This window comes from Ambystoma mexicanum, chromosome 2q (assembly GCF_040938575.1).
Source record: "Ambystoma mexicanum isolate Mex_15411 chromosome 2q, UKY_AmexF1_1, whole genome shotgun sequence".
Classification (NCBI taxonomy): domain Eukaryota; kingdom Metazoa; phylum Chordata; class Amphibia; order Caudata; family Ambystomatidae; genus Ambystoma; species Ambystoma mexicanum.
This window is the reverse complement of record NC_090924.1, coordinates 228,558,442-228,580,275: the sequence shown is the minus strand read 5'-3', so window position 1 is coordinate 228,580,275 and position 21,834 is coordinate 228,558,442. Positions and strand designations below refer to the sequence as shown.

The 21,834-nt window shown below is 49.8% G+C and overlaps 1 protein-coding gene across 1 annotated transcript in view; it reads left to right on the top strand.

Annotated features, from left to right (window-relative positions):
* The window catches only part of THUMPD1 (THUMP domain containing 1), a 221,447-nt gene that overhangs the window by 791 nt on the left and 198,822 nt on the right, over positions 1–21,834 (top strand). The gene's annotated exons all lie outside the window — the stretch shown is intronic.

The following is a 21,834-nucleotide window of genomic DNA, read 5'->3' as shown; positions in this document are numbered from 1 at the left end:
CTCTCTATTGTTTTGATCTAAGTTAGTGTTACTCCATTAATAACTAAAGGATGATGAAGGCCTGAGCCTCTCCTGTCAAACTTGTAACTGGCGGTTGTACACAGATTGCAGAAGCAAGCATGTAACTCGCTGAGCTATCTTTTGTCTTGGTACTAACTGCACAGTGGCCTCATGTCATCTCGTTCGGAGCTTGTAGTGCAGACTTCTGGAGATATTGGAAATGCTAATAGCCAGACATATAATGCCTGGATTACTTACTGTAATCTCCATTACTCCCAGGCCTACTCTTTCTCGTCCCAGTACTCAAACACGTGACATGCCAACTCCAGAAACAATGGGCCGAGATAACAAACAATACAGAACAAAACTGCGATATACAACTCGACCAGCACCAATTAATTGCAGAATACAGTCCAAGACAGTATTTTTTTAAAGTTTTTTTATTTATTTGGTGCTTTTAGGTGTTCGGCCCTCACCCCCGTCCCCTTCCTCTCCTCCCTCTGCCTATAACCACCCCCTCCTGGGCAGCCCCCTGCCCTGCAGCCCCTTTCGGCTAAGGGCGGCTCCTACGGTTGCGGCTCCCTGTGTGTCTGCAGGTGTCCGCAGGGGACGCTTGGCGCCGGTCCACCTTGTTAGCTCCACCTGCTCCCTCGGCCCACCGCACTTAGACCTGTCGCCTCCTTCGCATGGTGCCCTGACTTCACTATGCCTTGCAAACTGTGGTATACTAGGGTTTTTCTCCCCTCGCAGGATTCTCAAACTTAGGTGGCCTCTCCACTGGGTACCTGATATACATTACTGTGTTTACTGTATTCTGAATTTGTGGTAAACTAGGGCTTGCTGCTCTCTTCCTGTCCGCTCGTGCTTGTCCTGACCCCCCCCACTCCCTCCTATCCCATGGTTCTCTCTATCTCACCTATCTTTTCTAACTGTTTCTCCATTGACTATCCTGCTCTTCTCATTAAATCTGGTAGGAAAAAGTTTAGAAAGGACATCCTGGTCTCCAACCCAGGCCTCCCTATCGCTGACACCTGCACCAGTGCCTCCTCTAAGGAAACTCTCACTGACATCCTCTTTTTCGTGCCTTCACCTGACCTATGGACCCTTCATATGGTCTCTGTGCTCTCTCCTTTCTCCTCTTCTCCGATTAATGGTGGCACCCACTGGGATGTCCTCTTGGCCTCCTTCCACTCCTCTAAGGCCATCATTAATGTCTACGCTAATGGGACCGTCCTGGTCCAAGGCCCTCAGGCACACCTTCACCTCTTTGATAGACGCTTCCCGCGCCTCATCAACTTCCTTTCCTCTCCCGCTGTCCCCCTTCCTCTTGTCCTCGGCTACCTTGCCTCTACCCTCCCTCCCTGCCCCCTCCCGTGCTCCTTCTTCTCCTCCGCAGGGCGTACCTCTGATCTGTACCCCTCCCCGGAAGTCCTTCAAAGATGGCAACCTTCTCCACATTGTCATTCTTAACTCTCGCTCTGCCGTCAAACATTCCTCTGATATCTGCCGCCTTCTTGAGGAACTGGACCTTGACGTACTCGGTCTCACTGAGACATGGTTCACGGCCAGCTCTGTCACCAGCTTTGACACACTCCTACCTGACGGCTACAAGATCCTCTCCGTGCCCAAGGCCAACCGTGCTGGGGGGGTGTGGCCCTTATCTTCCCTGAGTGGATTCCTGCCACTGCTATTCCCACGCAGACCTACTCCTCTTTTGAATGTCTTGTCTGCCGTCTCTCTCTCTCTCTCTCTCTCTCTCTCTCTCTCTCTCTCTCTCTCTCTCTCTCTCTCTCTCCTAGCCACTCCCTTACCGTGGCTACTATCTATCGGCCACCTGGTCAAATTTCCTCCTTCCTCTCCGAGTGGGCTGACCTCTCCTCCTCACTCCTGTCCTCAACCACTCAACTCCTCTTTCTTGGAGACTTCAACATCCACCTGGATGCCTCCTGTCCCCCCTCTGGACTCTTTCGCGACCTCTGCGACTCTCTCTCTCTCTCTCTATTCTCCCGTCTGGGCCGACCCATTCTGCTGGGCACACTCTTGATGCCCTGATCTCTTCTGACCTTCCCCTCTCTCCACTCCTCTCTCCTGGAGTGATCACTTTCTCCTCTCCTCCCACCTTACCCTCCCTACCCCACAGGCAAAGCCACCCTCATCACTGCCATCTTCCTTCTCGGTCATCCGACCCATGAAGCGTGTGTCAGTTGAGGCTTTCGCTGCCACCTTCTCGCCCCCTCTTCCCCCCTCGGCTGACTCCCACCCTGACACAGCCCTTTCCACTCTCTACTCTGCTATATCTGATACTCTTGATATCCTTGCCCCTGTCATGAGAATCCGCCTGAAGCCCAAAGCCAAATGTAACTCCTGGTATGACTCGGATCTCGTCACCCTTAAACGCATGTGCAGGGTGGCAGAGAGGAAATGGCGTGCTTCATGTTCATCCTCTGACAAACTGACCTGTCGCCTGCTCCAAAGGCAATACCGGCTCTCCGTTCTCACCAAGAAGAGAGCCCTTATCCGGTTGTATACGAATTGATCGTTTTACAACTGCTCGAATGACAATTGACCTTTTCACAATTGACCGAATTGTGAAGGTCAATTGTACCATATATGTGGGGGGAAACCCCCCACCCAACGCCAAACCCCCCAAATATATATATATATATATATATATATATATATATATATTCGGTCAATTGTGACCCTTTAAATTCGGTCAAGTCAATTGTTCATTCGAACAATTGTAAACGACCAATTTGGGTAATACCCCTTATCCAAGCCCGCATCACTGCGGCATCTAACAATTCGGCTGAACTCTTTAAAATCTGCAAGGAGCTGGCCAACCCTGCTGCAGTCTCTACCTCTCCTGTCCCCTCCCAGGCCCTCTGTACGGCATTGGCCTCTCACTTCATTTCAAAAACTCAGGACATCCTGTCCTCACTCTCCTCCCATCACCTCCCCCCCCTCTATTCCCTGCCCGGCCTCTGGCCCTTCTGCAGCCACCCCTCCTCTCTCCTTCTCTGCCTTTCCCCCTTTTTTCTGCTGATGAGGTTTCGAGACAAGTCCGATCTATGAAAGTCTCGTCAACACAGGTCCACCCCTGCTCCTCCAAAACTATTAAGGACCACATCGACTCCTTGGCTCCTGCCCTTGCTGACTTCTGCAATCACTCCTTCGCCTCTGGAGTCTTCCCATCCCCTCTCAAGCACTCCCTTCTGCACCCCCTTCTTAAGAAACCCTCTTCCGGCCCGTCCTGCCCAGCTAACTATCGCCCTATCTCTATCACTCCTTTCCTGGGCAAGCTCCTGGAGAAACTTGCCATCTCCCAGCTTAATCTCCATGCCGAATCTGTTGGCAGCCTTCATGACCATCAGCATGGCTTCAGAATTGCCAGAAGCACAGAAACTGCTCTCCTGAACATCCATGAGGACGTGCTCTCAAACCTTGACTCTAACATTCCATGTGTTCTCATTTTGCTTGATCTCTCTTCTGCCTTTGATACTGTCAACCATACCCTCCTGCTCAACCGTCTCCGTGATAACCTGGGTATCACTGGTCAGGCTCTGGCTTGGCTGACCTCTTTCCTCTCAAATCGACCCTCCCAGGTCCAACTGGGGTCTTTCCTGTCTGACATCTTTTTCTCTACCTGTGGTGTCCCCCAGGGTTCTAACCTCTCTCCCTGGCTGTTCAACCAGTATCTGGCACTTCTCGCCCACCGCATCACTGCTCTCTGCCACAACTTTCAGTGCTATGCGGATGATACCCAGCTCATTTTCAGGCTACCCTCGGCCTCCTCTTCTCCTTCCCTCCTCTCTGACTGTCTTTCTGCTATCCAGAAATGGTGTGCCGCCAACGATCTCTGCCTTAATGCCAGTAAGACCGAGATTCTACTCATCGGCACACCCACTCCCTCCTTCCCTGCAGCTCTCTGGCCGGCCTCTCTTGGCCCTCTTCCTGCTCCTACCTGCAAGGCAAAAAACCTCAGGGTCATCTTCGACTCCACACTCTCCTTCTCTCCTCACATTTCTGACATTTCTAAGAAGTCACACTACCAGCTGCACCTCCTCAGAGGTATCGTTCCTTTCCTCTCCTTCCCCCAGAAGCTCACTGTCTCCAGAGCCCTGGTTCTCTCGAAGCTGGACTACTGTAACAGCCTCTATCTAAATCTTCCTGCCTCTACTCTCCGCCCTCTGCAACTCATCCAGAACAGGACTGGCGAGACTTGTCCTTGGCCTCAAGCCCAGGGACCGTATCTCTCCAGGACTGAAATCGCTACACTGGCTCCCTGTGGCTGCTAGGATTAAGTTCAAAACCCTCTGCATTGTCCACAAGGCCTTCTGGGGCCTGGGGCCAAAATACCTTCAACTCTCCCTTCCTAAATATCTTCCTTCTCGAGCACTTCGCTCATCCGCCTCCAACTCCCTCAGGGTCAGCCGCTTCTCCAAGCAACGAGTTGGGGGGAGATCTCTCTCCGCAGCAGGGGCCTCCCTCTGGAACAGCCTTCCTGCCTCCCTGAAACTTGAGGAGAACCATCTCCGGTTCCGGAAGCACCTCAAAACCTTCCTCTTTGCTTCTGCTTTCTCTCCCCCTCTCCCCTGCTAAATCACTGAACTGTACTGAATCAGCAACTGGGCCACTCACCAATCTCGGTCCTTGGCCCAGCCACTCTCCCCTGCACTGCCTTCCTGGCAACCCCTGCTCTGCGGGACTGTCTGTATCCCTACAGCCCCCTTTCCCAGCACTTGTCTGCACTTATCTTGCACTTGCCACCAGCTGGCCCTTATTATTTATCTTGTTCGTTACTAACCCTGTACTGCACTTTCCCCTCTCCCTTTCCTCCTCGCACTTTTCCCGTTCCCCTACCCATGCACTTGCGCGATCTGAATGACACCTGGCCTAGTAGGATCGTTGTCTGTCTCCCCTTGTTCCCCCCTCCCTGCCTCGTCGCGCCTTGAAACACTTGTGTATAGGCGCGTTACAAATGCCATATCATATCATTATTGATATTTTATTTCTATCGCACTCGTACACAAGTGTTTCAGAGCGCGACGAGACACGGGAGAACAAAACGGTGATCTTACTAGGCCCGGTGACAATGAGAATGCGAAAGTGCATCGGAGAGGGGGAGGGGAAAAGTGCATGGAAGGGGGGAGAAGTGGAAAGTGCGAAGCAGAGGCGAAACAGACGAATACTAAAGGCAACAAAAAGTGGTAGGGCAGCCAGCAATTTGCAAGTGCTAGGTTTAAAGGAATGGTTTGCCCAAACATTTTTATTGCAAAAAAGATGGGCAATAATAAAAAAAATAGATTGGCACTATGTAAAATTTTGAGCAAATGAAGCTCAAAATTGACAAAAGGAAGCACATTGGGGCATCCATTTGTGAAATCGATGCCCGCCTGTGCTTGCTTTTGCGGCACTAATGAAGGAAAAGCCAGCCAGCTGTAGTAAACAAAAGCTACCACTGGGTGGCTTTTCCTTCATTGGTGCCGGGACTCGGAGGACGCAGACCGGAGACTACAGGCAGAAAAGCTGCAGCTGCATCTCGGTAAGTGCTATTTATTTAAAAAAAAATAAGCACTAGCTGCGTTTTTTTTTCGGAGCCCGGAAAACTTAGAAATAAAACTGCAGCTTTAAAAACCTTGTATTTATGTTTGCGGTAGCTTTTGAAGCTACCGCAAACATAAATACAACGTTATTGTGTTTGAAAACGCTGTGGTTTTTCTTTCTAAGTTTCCCTGAGAAACTTAGAAAGAAAAACCGCAGCATTTTTGAAACACAACCGCGTGCTCCAGGGGAGCACTGGAGACCCAAAGTAAAAGCCAAGGCAGGCAGAAACACAACACAGTTGTGTTTCCATGCCGCTGTGTTTCTGCCTAGAGCTGTTTTCCCATTTGGGGCTCTCGGGCTCGAGCCCGAGAGCCCCAAATGGGAAAACAGCTTTAGGCAGAAACACTGCAGCATTTAGCATTTCAGAAAACAACCGCGCTGTGTTTCTGCCTAAAGCTGTTTTCCCATATGGGGCTCTCGGGCTCGAGCCCGAGAGCACCAAATGGGAAAACCGCTTTAGGCAGAAACACTGTGGCATGGAAACACAACCGCGTTGTGGTTCTGCCTGCCTTGGCTTTCACTTTGGGTCTCTGGTGCTCCCCTGGGGGAGCACCGGAGACACAAAGTGATAGCCACGGCAGGCAGAAACGCAACGCGGTTGTGTTTCGAAAACGCTGCAGTTTTTCTTTCTAAGTTTCTCAGGCTCCTCCGAGCCGGAGGAGCCTGAGAAACTTAGAAAGAAAAACCGCAGCGTTTTCAAACACAATAACGTTGTATTTATGTTTGCGGTAGCTTCAAAAGCTACCGCAAACATAAATACAAGGTTTTTAAAGCTGCAGTTTTATTTCTAAGTTTTCCGGGCTCCGAAAAAAAAACGCAGCTAGTGCTTATTTTTTTTAAAATAAATAGCACTTACCGAGATGCAGCTGCAGCTTTTCTGCCTGTAGTCTCCGGTCTGCGTCCTCCGAGTCCCGGCACCAATGAAGGAAAAGCCACCCAGTGGTATCTTTTGTTTACTACAGCTGGCTGGCTTTTCCTTCATTAGTGCCGCAAAAGCGAGCACAGGCGGGCATCCATTTCACAAAATGGGTGCCCCCATGTGCTTGCTTTTGTAAATTCTGAGCTTCAATTGCTTAAAATTTTACATAGGAACTTAATAAAAAAAAATAGATTGCCATTTTCTTTTTTTTATTGCCCATCTTTTTTTGCAATAACATTTTTGGGTGAACCATTCCTTTAAGGCAGCAGACAGGGTAGGTCTTATAAGTGCAGGAAGAAAAAGGGGGGGGGCTGTATGGGTACATATACAGACACCAGTGCAAGGGGGGCCCGGAGGCAGTGCAGGAGGGTGGCAGGGTGAGCAGGTACCTGGGCCCAGAGGAAAGAGGGTGGCCAGGTGCACAGTGCCAAGAGAGCCGGTCAGCAGGTGAGTGGGGGAGAGAAGACAGAAGCAAAGAGGAAGGTCTTGAGGTGCTTCCGGAACCGGAGATGGTTCTCCTCAAATTTTAGAGTGGCAGGGAGGCTGTTCCAGAGGGAGGCCCCAGCCGAAAACGGAGATCTACCCCCAGCTTGTTTCTTTGAAAAACGACTGACCCTGAGGGAGTTAAAGGAGCGAAGAGCTCGAGAGGGGAGGTATTTGCGGAGGGATAGCTGTAGGTATTTTGGACCCAGGTCTCAGAAAGCCTTGTGGACAATGCAGAGGGTTTTGAATTTAATCCTTGCATCCACTGGGAGCCAATGGAGAGATTTCAGAGCTAGAGAGATACGATCCCAGGGCTTGAGGCCAAGGACAAGTCTCGCAGTCCTGTTCTGGATTAGTTGCAGAGGGCAGAGAGTAGAGGCAGGTAGATTTAGAAAGAGGCTGTTACAATAGTCCAACCTAGAGAGAACCAGAGCTTGGGATACCATGAGCTTCTGGGGGAAGGAAAGGAAAGGCAGAGAACCTCTGAGGAGGTTCAGTAGGAAGTTTGACTTTTTAGAGACCTCAGAGATGTGGGTGGAGAAGGAAAGGGTGGAGTCAAAGATGACCCCGAGGTTCTTGGCCTCGCAGGTGGGGGTAGGAGGAGGGCCAAGAGAAGCCAGCCAGAGAATGAGGGTAAAGGATGGAGAAGGTGTGCCGATGAGGAGGATCTCCGTCTTGCTGGCATTCAGACAAAGATCATTGGCGGCACACCTATCTTCAATGCAGTTAGGCAATCAGAGATGAGAGAGGGAGAGGAGGTGGCCGAGAGCAGCCTGAAAATGAGTTCTCATCAGCGTAGCACTGGAAATCTGAGCAGAAAATGGCAATACAGTGGGCGAGAGGTGCCAGATTTTGGTTGAAAAGCCAGGGCGAGAGGTTAGACCCCTGGGGAACACCACAGGTAGAGAGGAAGATAGATGATGGGAAGGACCGAAGTTGGACCATGGAGGGTCGATCAGAGGGTAAAGAGGTCAGCCAGGCCAGAGCCTGATCAGTGATACCCAGGTTTTCACGGAGATGGTTGCGCAGGATGGTATGGTTGATCGTTCGAAGGCAGAAGAGAGATCGAGGAAGATGAGGCCAGAGGGAATGTTAGACTCCAGGTTGGAGAGCAGATCTTCACGGATGTTCAGGAGAGCAGTTTCCGTGCTTCTGGCAGCTCTGAAGCCAGAATGGTGGTCATGGAGACAGCCAACAGAATTGGAATGAAGGTTAAGCTGAGAGATGGCCAACTTTTCCAGGAGTTTGCCCTGAAAGGGAGTAATGGAAATTGGGCGATAGTTAGCTGGACAAGATGGATCAGCTGTGGGTTTCTTGAGAAGAGGATGCACAAGGGAGTGCTTCAGAGGGGAGGGGAAGGATCTTGAGGCAAAGGAGTGGTTGCAAAAATCAGCAAGGGCCGCAGCGAGGGTATCAGTATGGTCCTTGATGGTTTTAGAGGAACAGGGATGAAGTTATTTTGATGAGGCTTTCATAGATCGGACTTGTCAGCAGGTCCTCCTTATTCGGGTCTGCGACGCTAGGGAATGTATCCGACATTGTCTCTGCAGGGCGTTGTGGCTGTGACGGTGTGTTTAGGTCCTGTGGTTGTTGACGACTCCAGCACTTGACCAGATGGTTATCCTGGATTTGGGGGGACCTTTTCGCCTTTGGGGGTGCACTTTTCGTCCTGGTGCCAGTCATTCAGGCTAATCACAGATATCTCTACTCTTTTGTGCCCTCCGCCAATGCGTTGCTGCTGATGAGGTGGGTCTTGGCTGGCCGTGCGTCCCGGCTACTGGGATTGTGTATTATTTGGGGTTGCTGCGTTATCCCCCGAGGGGGATTGTCCTTTAAGTCCCCTTTAACTTCCCGGAGTCCAGCTGGCCCCGAAGGAGTGTCCGCCAGGCCTCCGCCCCGCTCCTCCTCGCCTCTGGCGGGCCTGTTCCGGGCCAGTGCCTGCTGTTGGGCCTCCCTCCCTGGTTGTGTGTTAGTTAAGGGAAGCAAGCCTCCTACCTTGCTCTGGCGGCTGCCACTGATGCCGATCCCATTTGCTCCGCTTGGGTCAGGGTTTATTAAGTCCTCTGTAGGCCCTCTGTTCCCTTTCTTGTATTGCTGCGGGGCTTGGTGTGCCCCCGATGGGGTGCGTTTGCTGTCAGATGGTGTTCACCTTTCCCCGTTGGGCAATGCGCTAAGTTTCTCCAGTATCTACTACGGCCCAGGAACAGCCCCTGGTAACCCAGCCACGTAACCTGCGTTGCACTGTTTAATGGTGGAATCAGGCTGTGTAATGTAATGTCCCTTTGGTCCTTCCCCAGCTGCTGTTGTCACCTCTCCCCCGCCGAGGGCTCTCCTTTTGCTGCTTCTGCTGTTCCCTCTGTGTCTGATCCTGCCGCCCGGGCCGACTCCCTCCAAGGTCCGGGCAGCACCGCGGGGCTCACCGCTTGTTTCTAGCCCCTTCTCCCACCTCCACACGGCCGCGCCTGGGCTGCTCCAACGGGGAGCTGCTTCTCTGCTCCCGATCCGCCCACCGATGCCGGTTCCCTCTGCGTCTGATCCTGCCACCCTTGCCGACTCCCTCCAAGGTCCGGGCAGCACCGCGGGGCTCACCGCTTGTTTCCAGCCCCTTCTCCCACCTCCACGTGGCCGCGCCTGGGCCGTTCCGACGGGGAGCTGCTTCTCTGCTCCCGATCCGCCCACCGATGCCGCCGGACGGCCTTCTTGTGCTTTCTTCTCCGGGGGCCGGAGGCGGGGGAGGGGCCGCCGATCACTCCCAGGCGGTACGGGCCGTGGCTCTCTTCCCTCGGCGGGGCCTCCACCATCTCTCCCACGCAGGACGTCGCACCGGCCCCCCGGCAATAACCGCCACCAGAACACTCGGCGGGGGGGTGCTATTCACGCTCTCTCTCACTTCTCCCGGGGGCTCCGACAGCGGGGCACTTCACTCGCCCATCCCCCTCCAGGCCTCTCTGCTCGAGGATCCCACCCGACTCGGACCGTTGGGGCACCGCTGTCCGTCGGGGTTCCTTCTCCTCCGCGCTGAGGGAGCCTCCCCCGGTCCGCAGTCAGACGTTATTAGTGCCTCCATCCCGTGCGCTTTCTGCGCCTTTTCTTTTTAGCTCTTGCTTTCTGCTTTATACACCTTTTGAATCCTGCAGGCGCGGACCTCGGAGACGTGCGTCTTCACCTGCGGGTGGCCATCTTGGAATAGATCGGACTTGCCTAGCGACCTCGTCAGGGGAGAAAACAGTAAAGGACAAGAAGGATGGTGGGGGGGGGGGTTGGTCAGCAAGCACAGATGGAGAGGAGGGGTGAGGGTGGACAGGATGTCCTGGGTTTTTGAAATGAAGTGAGAGGTAAGGGCATTGCAAAGAACCTGGGAGGCAACAGGAGGGGTAGAGACTGCAGCAGGGTTGGCCAGCTCCTTGCAGATTTGAAAGAGTTTGGCCGAGTTGTTAGATGCCGCAGAGAGACGAGCTTGAATGTGGACTCCCTTCTTGGTGAGGACAGAGCCGGTATTGCCTTTGTAGTAGGCGACAGGCCAGTTTGTCGGAGGATGAACAGGAAGCCCTCCATTTCCTCTCAGTCGCCATACACATCGGTTTAAGTGTAGCTAGGTCAGAGTCATAACGGGAATTGAACTTGGCTTTGGACTTCAAACAGATCCTCATGACAGTGGCAAGAGTATCAGAAATTGAAGAGTAGAGCAGAGCAGAGACAGGGCTGTGTCAGAATGTGAGACAGCCAGAGGTGGAGGGGGGGGGGGGAAGAGAAAGTGGCAGCAAAAGCTTCAACTGACACGCGCTTCATGGCCCGGTTGTCAGAGAAGGTAGGTGGCAGTGTTGGGGTAGGCTTGGCTTAGGGGGGGCGGCGAAGAGGAGAGAGGAGAGGAGTGGTCAGAGGGATGGAGAGAGAAGTGGTCAGAGGGATGGAGAGGGGGAGGTCAGAGTAGATAAAGACATTGAATGTGTGGAGAAGGAGGAGGAGGAGGATCATCCTTTTTGAAAACTTAAAATTGGACATACAGTAAAAACATGCCGCACTGTTTCTACTTGGGTGGCACAAAGCCTATAAATACGCTCCTCTCTGTTTATCCCCCTCCAGGCACCTGTATTAACCAAAACTGGGAGAAGGTTAAAACGTAAACAGGATAAAAGGCAGAGTGACACTATGTATTTCCTGGGTGAATCCTCAAAAAGCCCCTGCTGGGCATAACCAGAATATTTACGCATCCCCGCTAGCCGGTTCAAGGAAGAGATACAGTAAAAAGTATGTGTCTTCCTACCTAAACTGCTCAGGAATAGAGGAACCTCGTATAATCCTGAGCAGGATAGGTTAATATCCCTGCAATGAGCTGCCACTATGGACTCCAAATCCCGAAACCAACAGCCTTTCGAGAAAGAGCAGCTGTGAGCTTGCGTACTACACAAGTGACGAAGATGAACTCCAATTGAATTTTATATCTGCCCAGAGCTTCCAGGCTGCAACTTTCCAAGAAGAAAGCAGCAATTGAAGGCCTAGTTCCAATCTGACGGCTTCCACAGGGACTGAACTCGGCATATTCAGTAATTATCGTAACATTTCCGACTCAAATTTAGGCAGCGGAAGGAGGGCCCTGAGCGGAAATTCGTCTGGAGCATACAAGATGGTTGAATTATCTACACATTGAATGCCATTACAAGGGCTTCAATAGATCTGCCCCTGTGTTCGCGAATAATACTCCTAATGGCTAGCCACTTGCTCCACGTTCTCACCACTCTCTGGTCCTCCACATGTGCTGGGGACGAGGAAGCCTGCAAATGTGCACCAAGGTATTTGTAGGTTTGGACTCGGTCCAGGCGTACATGGTCAATTAACCATACAAAGGAGCAATTATGCTTTGGTCTCCTACCACAATACATGGTTTTTGTTTTTTTTATGTTGATTTTTCAAACCGTTAATTTTAGAGTACACCTGTAATGCATTTAAGGAGCGCTGTAGTCCAATTGCAGTCCAATCCATAACCACTGTGTCATCGGCGTACATGAGGCATACTGTTTTGTGCCTGCCAAATTGGGGAGGGAAGTTGCATACAAGATTTAAATCCAAATCTGCAACATGTAGGTTATATAAAAGTGGTGCCAACCCGCAACCCTGCTTAAGCCCCAGATAGGTTTGATATTCTAACCCTAACACTGGTGTTACCATAAAGATGTTCAATAAAGTATAGCAAAGAAGCATCTATACCCCACGTTGTCAATTTATTCTAGAGGCTGTAACAATCACGCAATCGAAGGCCGTGCTGTAATCCATGAGGCAGAGAGACAGCGGTGCCCCCCGAATATTGGTATGCATCTGAGATAAGTGTCTGTGAATTATCCAGATGGAATGTGAGGTGTTGAAGCAATTGCGAAACCCCGACTGGTGAGGGCGTAATAACTGGTCGCTCTCCGCCCATGCTGATGGCAGCTGTAGAAGTAATCCAGCAAAAAAGCTAACAGCTGCAATCTAACATGGCTAGTAGCTGATAGCACACTGGGTTTGAGCGCGTCCCCGCCAAGTTTGAGGAATAACCCCCTCCTCGCAGATGCACATGAAATATCGTTTCAGCAATGCAGCCCAGAAGGGAGGGTGAATTTTTAGGACTGTATTGCAGAGTCAATCCAGCCCCACCGCCCTGGAGTTCTTGGTTTTCTTCATCCTCCCTTCCAGGTCCGATGAAGCCACATGGGACCAGACTAGCGTACCATACATAGAAGAGGGTGGTGGGACGGCACTGACCTCAGTGGGTGACCAGTAATTACCCTAGTCACTTCAGTAACACAATTAGCTTCTCTGGCCTCCGGTTTGACACGAAACAGACGAAGCATATGCCAAAGCTTCTTTGTGTCATAGGTTGTAATCCAAGTGTGGACTAGTGGCCAACCGGCAGATCTACGACTAACCTTATGGGCCTTAAGCCACATCTTATACTGATATATATATATTTTTTTTGTACTGTCTCTGTGCCATGATTTCTCTGGGATCTTTAGCTATGCTTTGCTTCAGGAGGCGTAGGGCAGCCCTAACTTCCCTCTTTTGCTTGTTACAGCATCGTAGGGAGCACCAGACTTAATTTTGTTTGCCCGCTTTGTAAAATGGCTCAACACATATCCAGAACAGATTCTGCCGTCCTATCGTCCCTATTAAGAGCAGGTATGCCCCATTTCCGACGGGTTAACAGACAAGGTGAACAAGTCCAATGTCGCCAGTAATTCGCGCCATTCCCTTGTGCGTTTGATTGAGACATTGTATCAACAAGGCACATCACAGAAGCTCCACACTCGAGCCCCGAAAGCCCCAGCATCCTTACGGTGGAGGTTCAAACGGTAGTGACGAACAAACGTGTCGGGTCAGGCCATGTAGCGGCACGACAAATGTCCTGAATAGGAATCCCACGTGCTTCCGCCCAAGAGGAAGCCATCCCCTCTGTGGACCTACCCTGTACCCCAGACGGGAGAGGAGAACCCTCAGAAGAATAAGCCAGGGAGATGGCATCCCGCAGCCACCTACTGATCGTTGCAACAGATGCACTCTTGCCAAGGGCAGCTCCACCAAACATGACAAACAGGCTGGAGGAGGAACCAAGGGCTCTACTGCTTTCCAAATAAATCAAAACAGCCCTCCTGACATCCAGAGTAGACCAGCGGACCTCCTCCGGGGAGGAGGGGGGAGGGAAAAAAAGGAAGGCACGACAATCTCCTGCAAGATGTGAAATTTGGAAACTACCTTAGGAAGTAAGGGGTGGGGTGGGGTGACATTTAAGGAACAAGGCATCAGGGAGACCACCAGATGGGCACCTCGCAGGAGAGGGCACCAATCTCACCCAACCTCTGCTCCGAGGTGAAAACCACCACAAAGACAGTCATAAGGGTCAGATCCTTAAGACTTGCCACCTCCAACGGCTCAAAAGGAGAGGACTGCAGAGCCCACAGAACCAAGGGGAGATCCCATGGGGGCAATCCAGAATCAGAGATGGGCCTTTTCCAAAGTGAAACTCTTGAGAAACCTCCCCACCAAAGAGTGACCACCCGCATCAGTACCCCCAAAGGAAAGGATGGCAGCCCACTGAGCATGCAGGGTGGAGACAGAAAGACCCATGTTGAAGCCTGCCTGGAGCAACTGTAGGACAGAAGCCCCAGAACTCGAGGCACCGGAACAGCACCAGGACATGAAGTGCACCCAGTGACGCTTGTAGGCCTTTTAAGGTGAAAGGACCCTGGTCTCGTTGAGTAAAGGACACCACCTCTGCTCTGCAGATAGCCACAGAAACTAGGCAAGCCCTCAGTTTCCAAGACCCGCAGACCAGGTTCCGGCGTCTGTGGTAACCATGATCGGAGAGGGCAGACACAGAGTAAAACCCCCTCAACAGATTGGGCAGACGCAGCCACCACTAGAGCGCGTCTCAGAGGGAGGGAACCACAGGAATCGGGGCACTGAAGTACAGAGGATTCCTTCCAGAACGGGTGGACGTGGAGCAGCAAAGGACAGGCCACAAATATCCCAGAGCCTGAAGGACGTCCCTGGTTGAAGCCACTGCCAGAGAAAGAAGAACCAGGCAGTCCCACAACCGCTGAGCCCCTACGAACGGAAGCACCACACAATGCCTTGATGTCCAGAACCTGGACCTGATTAACTGAAGGTCTAGAGACAGCAGCAGGTGAGACTTGGTCCAGTTGATGAGGAAGCCCAAAGGGTGCAGTAGTGCACAGGTAGTATCCACATGATGAAGCAGAAGGACCTCCGACCGGACTTTCAGGAGCCAGTCTTCGAGATACTGAAAAGCCTGAATTCCCCTCTAGGTGAAGAGCGGCGACGACTGGCCCCAGAACCTTGGTGAAGACGCAGGGTGCTGATTTCCGGCTAAAGGGCAAGAACTGGAAATGATCCCTGCCCATGGCAAACCTGAAAAACCTCTGAGGAGAGGACCAGATGGGAATGTGAAAGTAAGCATCCTGCAGATACAAGGATGCCAGGAAATCCAAGTGGAACAACATGCTGAATAACATGTTGAAGACACCCCATCTTGAAACGTTGAGTCAGAATGTGACGGTTCAGTTATTTGAGGTCATGGTACAACCCTGAGGGCTTCGGTACCAGGAACACCACAGAGTATACTCCCTGACCCTGCTCGCTCTGTGGAACCCGTCAATGAAGAGGAGGTCCCGCAGGACGGAAGAAGGGAGGACACAGACTCAAGTCTGTACCCCCAGCGCACCAGCCGATTGACCCAGGCATCTCCAGAAAAACTGGTCCAAAGCGTCCAGAAAAACTTCAGATGACCAACCAACCGGCATTGCATCAGGACTTCGAGGGGTGACCCGACTGGAGTACCATTTCTGTCCAGTCACTGGGCGGCCCCCACACTAGGGCGACCCCTAGAACGCTGCGGCTGCCTAGCAGGACCAGGACCCCTGGAGACAGAGGCTGACTTCCTTTGCAGCCGCCCCACATGGTTTGTCGGCTTTAAAATCCTGTGCACCTTGTCCTCGAGGGTATCCTCGAACAACATGGAACACCTCAAAGAGAATCTTTATCACTGTACACTTCTGCCTAGAGTCCGTTCTCTAATCCCTGGTGTGAGCCTGTGACCGGCGACGATGGAACCCATGGACATGGCAGCCGCCTTCACACCATTGCATGCAAGGTCAGACAAAAATTCCACCAGTGTCTTAATCGCCTGTTGAAGCGGAGTCGGGTCAGAGCCATTCTCTGCAGCCTTGATGGCAGACTGCAAGCCCCCCCGAGCGCTGTCTCTGCTGCGTAGGATAGCATGTGACGGAACGCAATGCCAGATGGGCACCTTGATGAGCCTTCTTCAAGGCAGAGCCCACCTTCCTAGTAGGGTCCCTGATGGCATCCTCGGCAGGCATAGAAGACCTCTCCACCAGGCTAGGGATGATGTCATTGACCTGGACGACATGCGGAATGGCATCCTCTTCCCCTGCAAGGGATATAGTTTAGCCAAAAAGCTGGGGACCGCAGTCCTGTCTGGTTCAGTCCATTCCCAGTGGACTTCAGCCTTAATCTCAGCCAAGAGGAGAATACCTCTCTGTGAGTTTCAACTGGTGCGGAAGGGGCATAGCACCTTTCCCCTCCCCCAACCCGCCAACACAGACGGTGGAGGCTCAGAGTCCGGAAACCCCATATAGTGGGACCACTGCAGCATGAGACTTCCAAGCGCTATATTTCAAACAAAGTAGAGTATCTGAGAAGAGTTCCTAATTTACAAGGTTAGATTTATTCTGTGCATATCATGCACTTGAGCGTACTTCAGGTTCTTCCACGACCAGTATTTCATGGAGAGTGCAGAAGTGAAGTCACTGAATGGTACATGGCTTCTCCTTTTATACAGAAAATGAAGCCTGCATCAGCATAGGTCATTTGTTAATCGTTTACAAGAGCTAACAACACAGATATGTTCAGAGTACATACATAATAATGCCCTAATCCCCAGAAGGCAGAACAAATTACATTTTCAACAGTTATTGCGACTTTCCACTTTGCTTATGGCTTTAATGACACTCTTTTCGGCCAGTTCACGGACGGTGACGTATGTTTGAGGCCTTAAACACAAAATTCACTTGCTCTCCAGTCCTACAATGGTCACCCTATTTGTACAATCTTACAAAAGATAAATTGAGCGTTTAATTAAGTGGAAAGGCTGAATACTATGACTCAATGTCTAACTAATCTCTGCTTGGTGCAATCAGCGTTTACCACTAATAATATAGACAGTCATTTCCATCCCCAATCCTTTAACAGACTCCAAAACCATGGGCACCAGCTGTTCTCCTGTCCACTTCATAATGCACTGCTTCTCCCAACACATGTAACCGATGAATAGCATCGAAGATGTCTCTAGCGCTATCAGGTATGCAAGTACAGCGCACAATATTATTAACTGGAACAGCATAGTAGGGTATCCCTACGCCATCTCCACTCTGCGGAACATGTGAACAAAGCCAACAAGTTGATCTATTAATAGCTCTCTGAACTTTATCCAAAACCTGTACATATGAATTATTACGGTAACCGTATCTTTGAAACCCATCCAAGGGGTGATGAGTATCTGTCACGACCCTCGCCCAAGACCCCCTCTGGCAAACCCATTGGCCAGGTGGAGTCAGGACTCGGGCCTCTAGAACCTGGCATCCTTTTCCAAAACCCTCTTGGGGCCACTCCTGGCGCCTATGGCGCCAGGCTCATACACCATGAAAAAACATGTGCTTGGGAACTACTTAACATTATCAGCCAACATGGAGGCTTCCACATAGCTTGGTTCCAAAGAACCAAGCTATGCGGTCTAGTGTTTTGGGTTTGGCAGCCTAGGGACTACTTTACCTGGACTATTTTGTTGGGGCTATTTAAACCACACCCGAGCAAGACAACATGCTTCGCGTTACTTTGCAGCTTGCAACGTGACGCTCACCGTGTCCAGCTATTCCCTCGAACCTCGGAGAAGCAGAACCTGCAAGGAAACAAAAGGAACATAATTAGCAGCAGCATCTTACCTGTAGTCTTCATCTTTAGCCACTCGCAGCTACTGAGAATAGCTTCCTCGAATCGGCACGCCTCCCGGACAGAACGACCTGAACGAGGAAGATGGAGGCAACATTAAAGAAAGCAGTAGAGACATTTGCAAGTTACGAACTGCTCAAAAGGCTTACCTGGCTGGTCGCCTATCGGCTGGCACCACTCCGGACATTCCACTCGCGCTGAAGAACACCGTGACCTACAAGGAAGGAAAACACAGGTTTGCAAAGGCAAGACTTCGCAGCGTTGTGCATAGCGCTTACATACCACATCATAGCGCTCTTAATATGCCATCATTTACCAGCGGGGCTCAACCAAGCCAGTTCGCCGCGCTGAAGCTCTGCATACCTAAGGGAGAAAAAAAGAGACATTTTAAACAAAGAAAGGCATGCAGGATAGCAACAAAACTAAAGAACAGCAATAAGACCTACCTGAAAAATATCAAACGGGCCGGCGTCAGTGAAGTAACTGGACCGCACACGCCCATGAAAGACAACGCGCCCCTGCAAAGAAGCCAGGACGGAGAGCACGCCTAACTCTACCACAAGGTGAGGAGAGGGCCCCAGAGGGGCTGAAATCATACAGGGGTGGAGGGAGGATACTTACCCCGGTCGGTCAGCCTTGAACATAGTCCTCCTGTATTTTCAGGCAGAACCTTCCCCGCAGACCACATCTGGGCAAAGCTGAGAAGCATACCAGCGAGTAACCCGGCTGGGTGGCATCCCTGTGGATACCAGGTGAGCGTAACAGTAGGGGTTAAGACATAAGGGGTAAAACGGAGCTTGGTAGTAGCTTGTGTCATTGGGAAGAAGTGTCTTTAAAAGATGCACAGAATCATGTTCAAGGAAACAGAAAAAGGCAGAATGTCCTTCTACAAAAATCATCGTACAAAATGTCAATATTACTATTCGGTCTTCCTTTGTCCATAGTTTTTTTGAGCGAGAAGGTAAAGCCACTTCATTGTTTTTCATTCGAATTTGAACATCAAGTGAATGCAACTACATAATACAGGTTTTATTCAGTCCTTAGATACCCCGTCACCTCCTAGTGTGCACAGGGATCAGGACATGCTGATTTTGCACAGGTGCAAGGCTCACCCCGATATCAAACCCGCGCTTGTAGGTTTCCAGTGGGCACAGTCTGACCTCAATACCAGATCTGTACTTTTTAGGTTTCCAGTGGGCACACCTATTTCTTCCTGGATCTTAAATTGTATCTGATTGCTCCCGGAATAGTATGATCCTCAAACAAGATGGGTATCTGTATTGAAGACTTTCTCAGATTTTACGGGTGTAAGAATCATGAGAGGTTTATGATCATCAGAGGGTGAGGGCAAAGGAACCAATTTGATGTGAGCAGCATGGATCCAATGCTGCTTCCCCTCTACTTGAACCGCAGTTTGGGCGGCCAATAACACCTGGTATGGTCCTAACCAACGTGGTTTAGTGCAGTGCTTCGCTGAAAGATTTGGACCATCACTAGGTTACCAGGCTTCACCCGAAGTCCTTCTCGCAAACCTTTGTCCAGCAAGCTATCCTTCACGTGCTGGTGGATAGAACGCAATTGTTCAATCAACAAGCAGTGGGTATTGTATTGTAGTGGTATTGTATACCAATTTCTAAAGCGCTGGAAAGACCCGAAGGCATCCAGGCTCTAAAGCATTAAACTGCTGGAGAGTGAGGCAAGGAGAACTGACTTAGAACAGACATGGGTGCTCAATTAACCCTGCACTTCGAGTGTGGTTAGCTGTGTGAAATTTCTTTTGACCTGCATTCCATTACATACATTTCGTATTACTTCTACAGTAAAGTGCAGGCCATTATCAAACCAAATTACCCTGGGTAATCGAAACCTGGGAAAATACTTTCATAACTTTTTGCAGTGGAGATGGCAGTATTATCTTTCAAGAGACAAACCTCTACCCATTTGCTAAAGGCACAGATTACTACTAGCACATATTTCAAATTATTACATCTTTGTTATTCAATAAAGTCAAAATGCAACACTTCAAATGGGAAGGTAGGAGGGTCAAAATTTCCTGCGGAGACCGTAGTCCCTAGAGATACATTATGGTTTAGGCATATTACACAGTTCCTAACCACATTATTTGTTGCGGTAATCAATGAATTACACCAAACATTTTCCAATTGTTTACAAATGGCTTTAGCATGTATGAGGGCGGGTCTGTGAGTCATACTCTGGAGGATAGCTCAGGGGCAATGTGCTCACCTTGGAAGCAAGACGACACAGAGCAACACAGGTTTGTTCCCCAGGTCTGCGCTAAGAAACCTCTGGGTATTAAGTGCGTTGGAAACCTCAGGTTATTTATAACGCACTTAATCCCCAATCATATCATACGCACAACCAGGGGTACCTGACCATTGGGTAGCATCCCCTGTTTTTTAGACCCTGTGACCCAACACCCTTATTCATCCTGCATAGCAGAGCTGTCTGTCCACCAACCGATTTCCTCTTCAGTCGACATTGCTTGCATCTCTTAATGCTGACAGAGGTTTCCTCCATACATCCTATATTCAAATTTTTTATTTTGCATTTTTAAAGTGCTCGCACAGCCTAGGGGCATTGAGGCGCTGTTACAGGGATATGTCTCTTAGTTGCGTATTGATAACGCGTTTAATACCTGAAGGTTTCTAAGCGGGAACCCTGGGATCGAACCTGTGTTGCTTCGTGTCGTCTAGTTTCCAAGGTGAGCACTTTGCTGCTGAGCTATCCTCGCGGTACACATCCCTGAGGTACAATGTAACACTTGTTTGCTTAGCTATGGAGTCAGAAAAATAATTTCCTTTTTTGCATTTCAGTCACTTTTTCAATGGGCAGCACATTTAGTTTCTTTGGTAGTGTTAGAGATGACCACAGTTGTAATATTAAGGAACCATGCTGTATCTTATTCCATGCAAAGTCAAAAATCCCCCTTCCGCCCATAGTTTTCTGAAATGATGCGCTACTCCGAAAGCGTACTGACTGTCAGTAAAAATATTTACAGAAAGACTTTCCAATACATCAATGCTATGATTTCTGCTGCTTTTGCTGAATTAAAGGATATTCGTTTAGTTTCTATTATAGTTTTTAACGTAGTAACCGCATAGGCTGCGGTTGTAGTTCCATCAGGCATTTTGAAAATCTGAACAGTCACAAAATAATTCTCCTTCTGCCTACGGAAGGGCGATATCTCGCAAATCAATTCGGTCCTTGGTGTCTGGTGTCTTGGTGTTGCGAAGATACAATTATGGTCGGCTGCCTCAATATCCACGATACCCTGATTTGGTATGAGTAATCATTCAGCGGAGTCGAGTGTGTTGCAGCGCTTAATTTCGATATGTGGTGCAAACAATATCAATTCATATCTGGTAAATTGGGCCGTAGTCATATATTGGGTCTCAGTCCTAATTTAAAGGACATTGAAAGAATGAGGTAACATCAACCATACCTTGACATTGCATGCAGTAGCAGCTGCAGCTTTGTCTGTAAAACAAACATTTAGGCAAAGCACATGCAACAGGGTCTTACGTGGAGTAAAAATAGCTGCACCGTCTATTCCTTCCTCCATGTTCCTGTGTCAAAACAGTCAAAGCACATCCATCACTTTCATGCACAAACACAACAAATTCTTTGTTATAATCCAAAGTCCCTAAAATGGGAGCAGAACAAAGCGATGTGTGCAACAAAACAATTACCTCTTGTTCGACAGTACATGGCACTGGATCCTGTACATTCTTAGTCGTGAGTTGTATCAAAGGTTTAACAATAAGCGAGAAATTGGGTATCCATTGTCTACAATAGGAGGCAACGCCTATAAGTGCTCTAACTTGTTTTTGGCTGTGGCGTTTTAGAAATCGCTTGTATTCTATCGGGTACTAGTTTCCTACCATCCTTGTACAAGAGGTACCCAAGACAAGCTACCTCCTGTCTACAATACTGAAATTTCTTCAAAGAAGCTTTATGACCATGGCAGGCTAGATGTGACAATAACAATATAGTTGCATGGGTACAGAGTTCCTCCGTGGGAGCTGCTATATGCAAATCATCAATATATTGAATCAATGTAACAGATTCAAGCAATTTCAAGGAATCCAACTGTTACTGTATATGCCTGGGCTTTCTGCATAACCCTGTGATATTCAAAAGTATATGCCCTCCCACCTAGGTAGAAAGCAAACAAGAACCTGCTTTCTGGATGTAATGCTATACTAAAAAAAGCATTCTTTAAGTCCATCACTGAAAAATATTCTGCAAATGGCGGTATCATGGTAACAATGGTGGTAATATCTGGA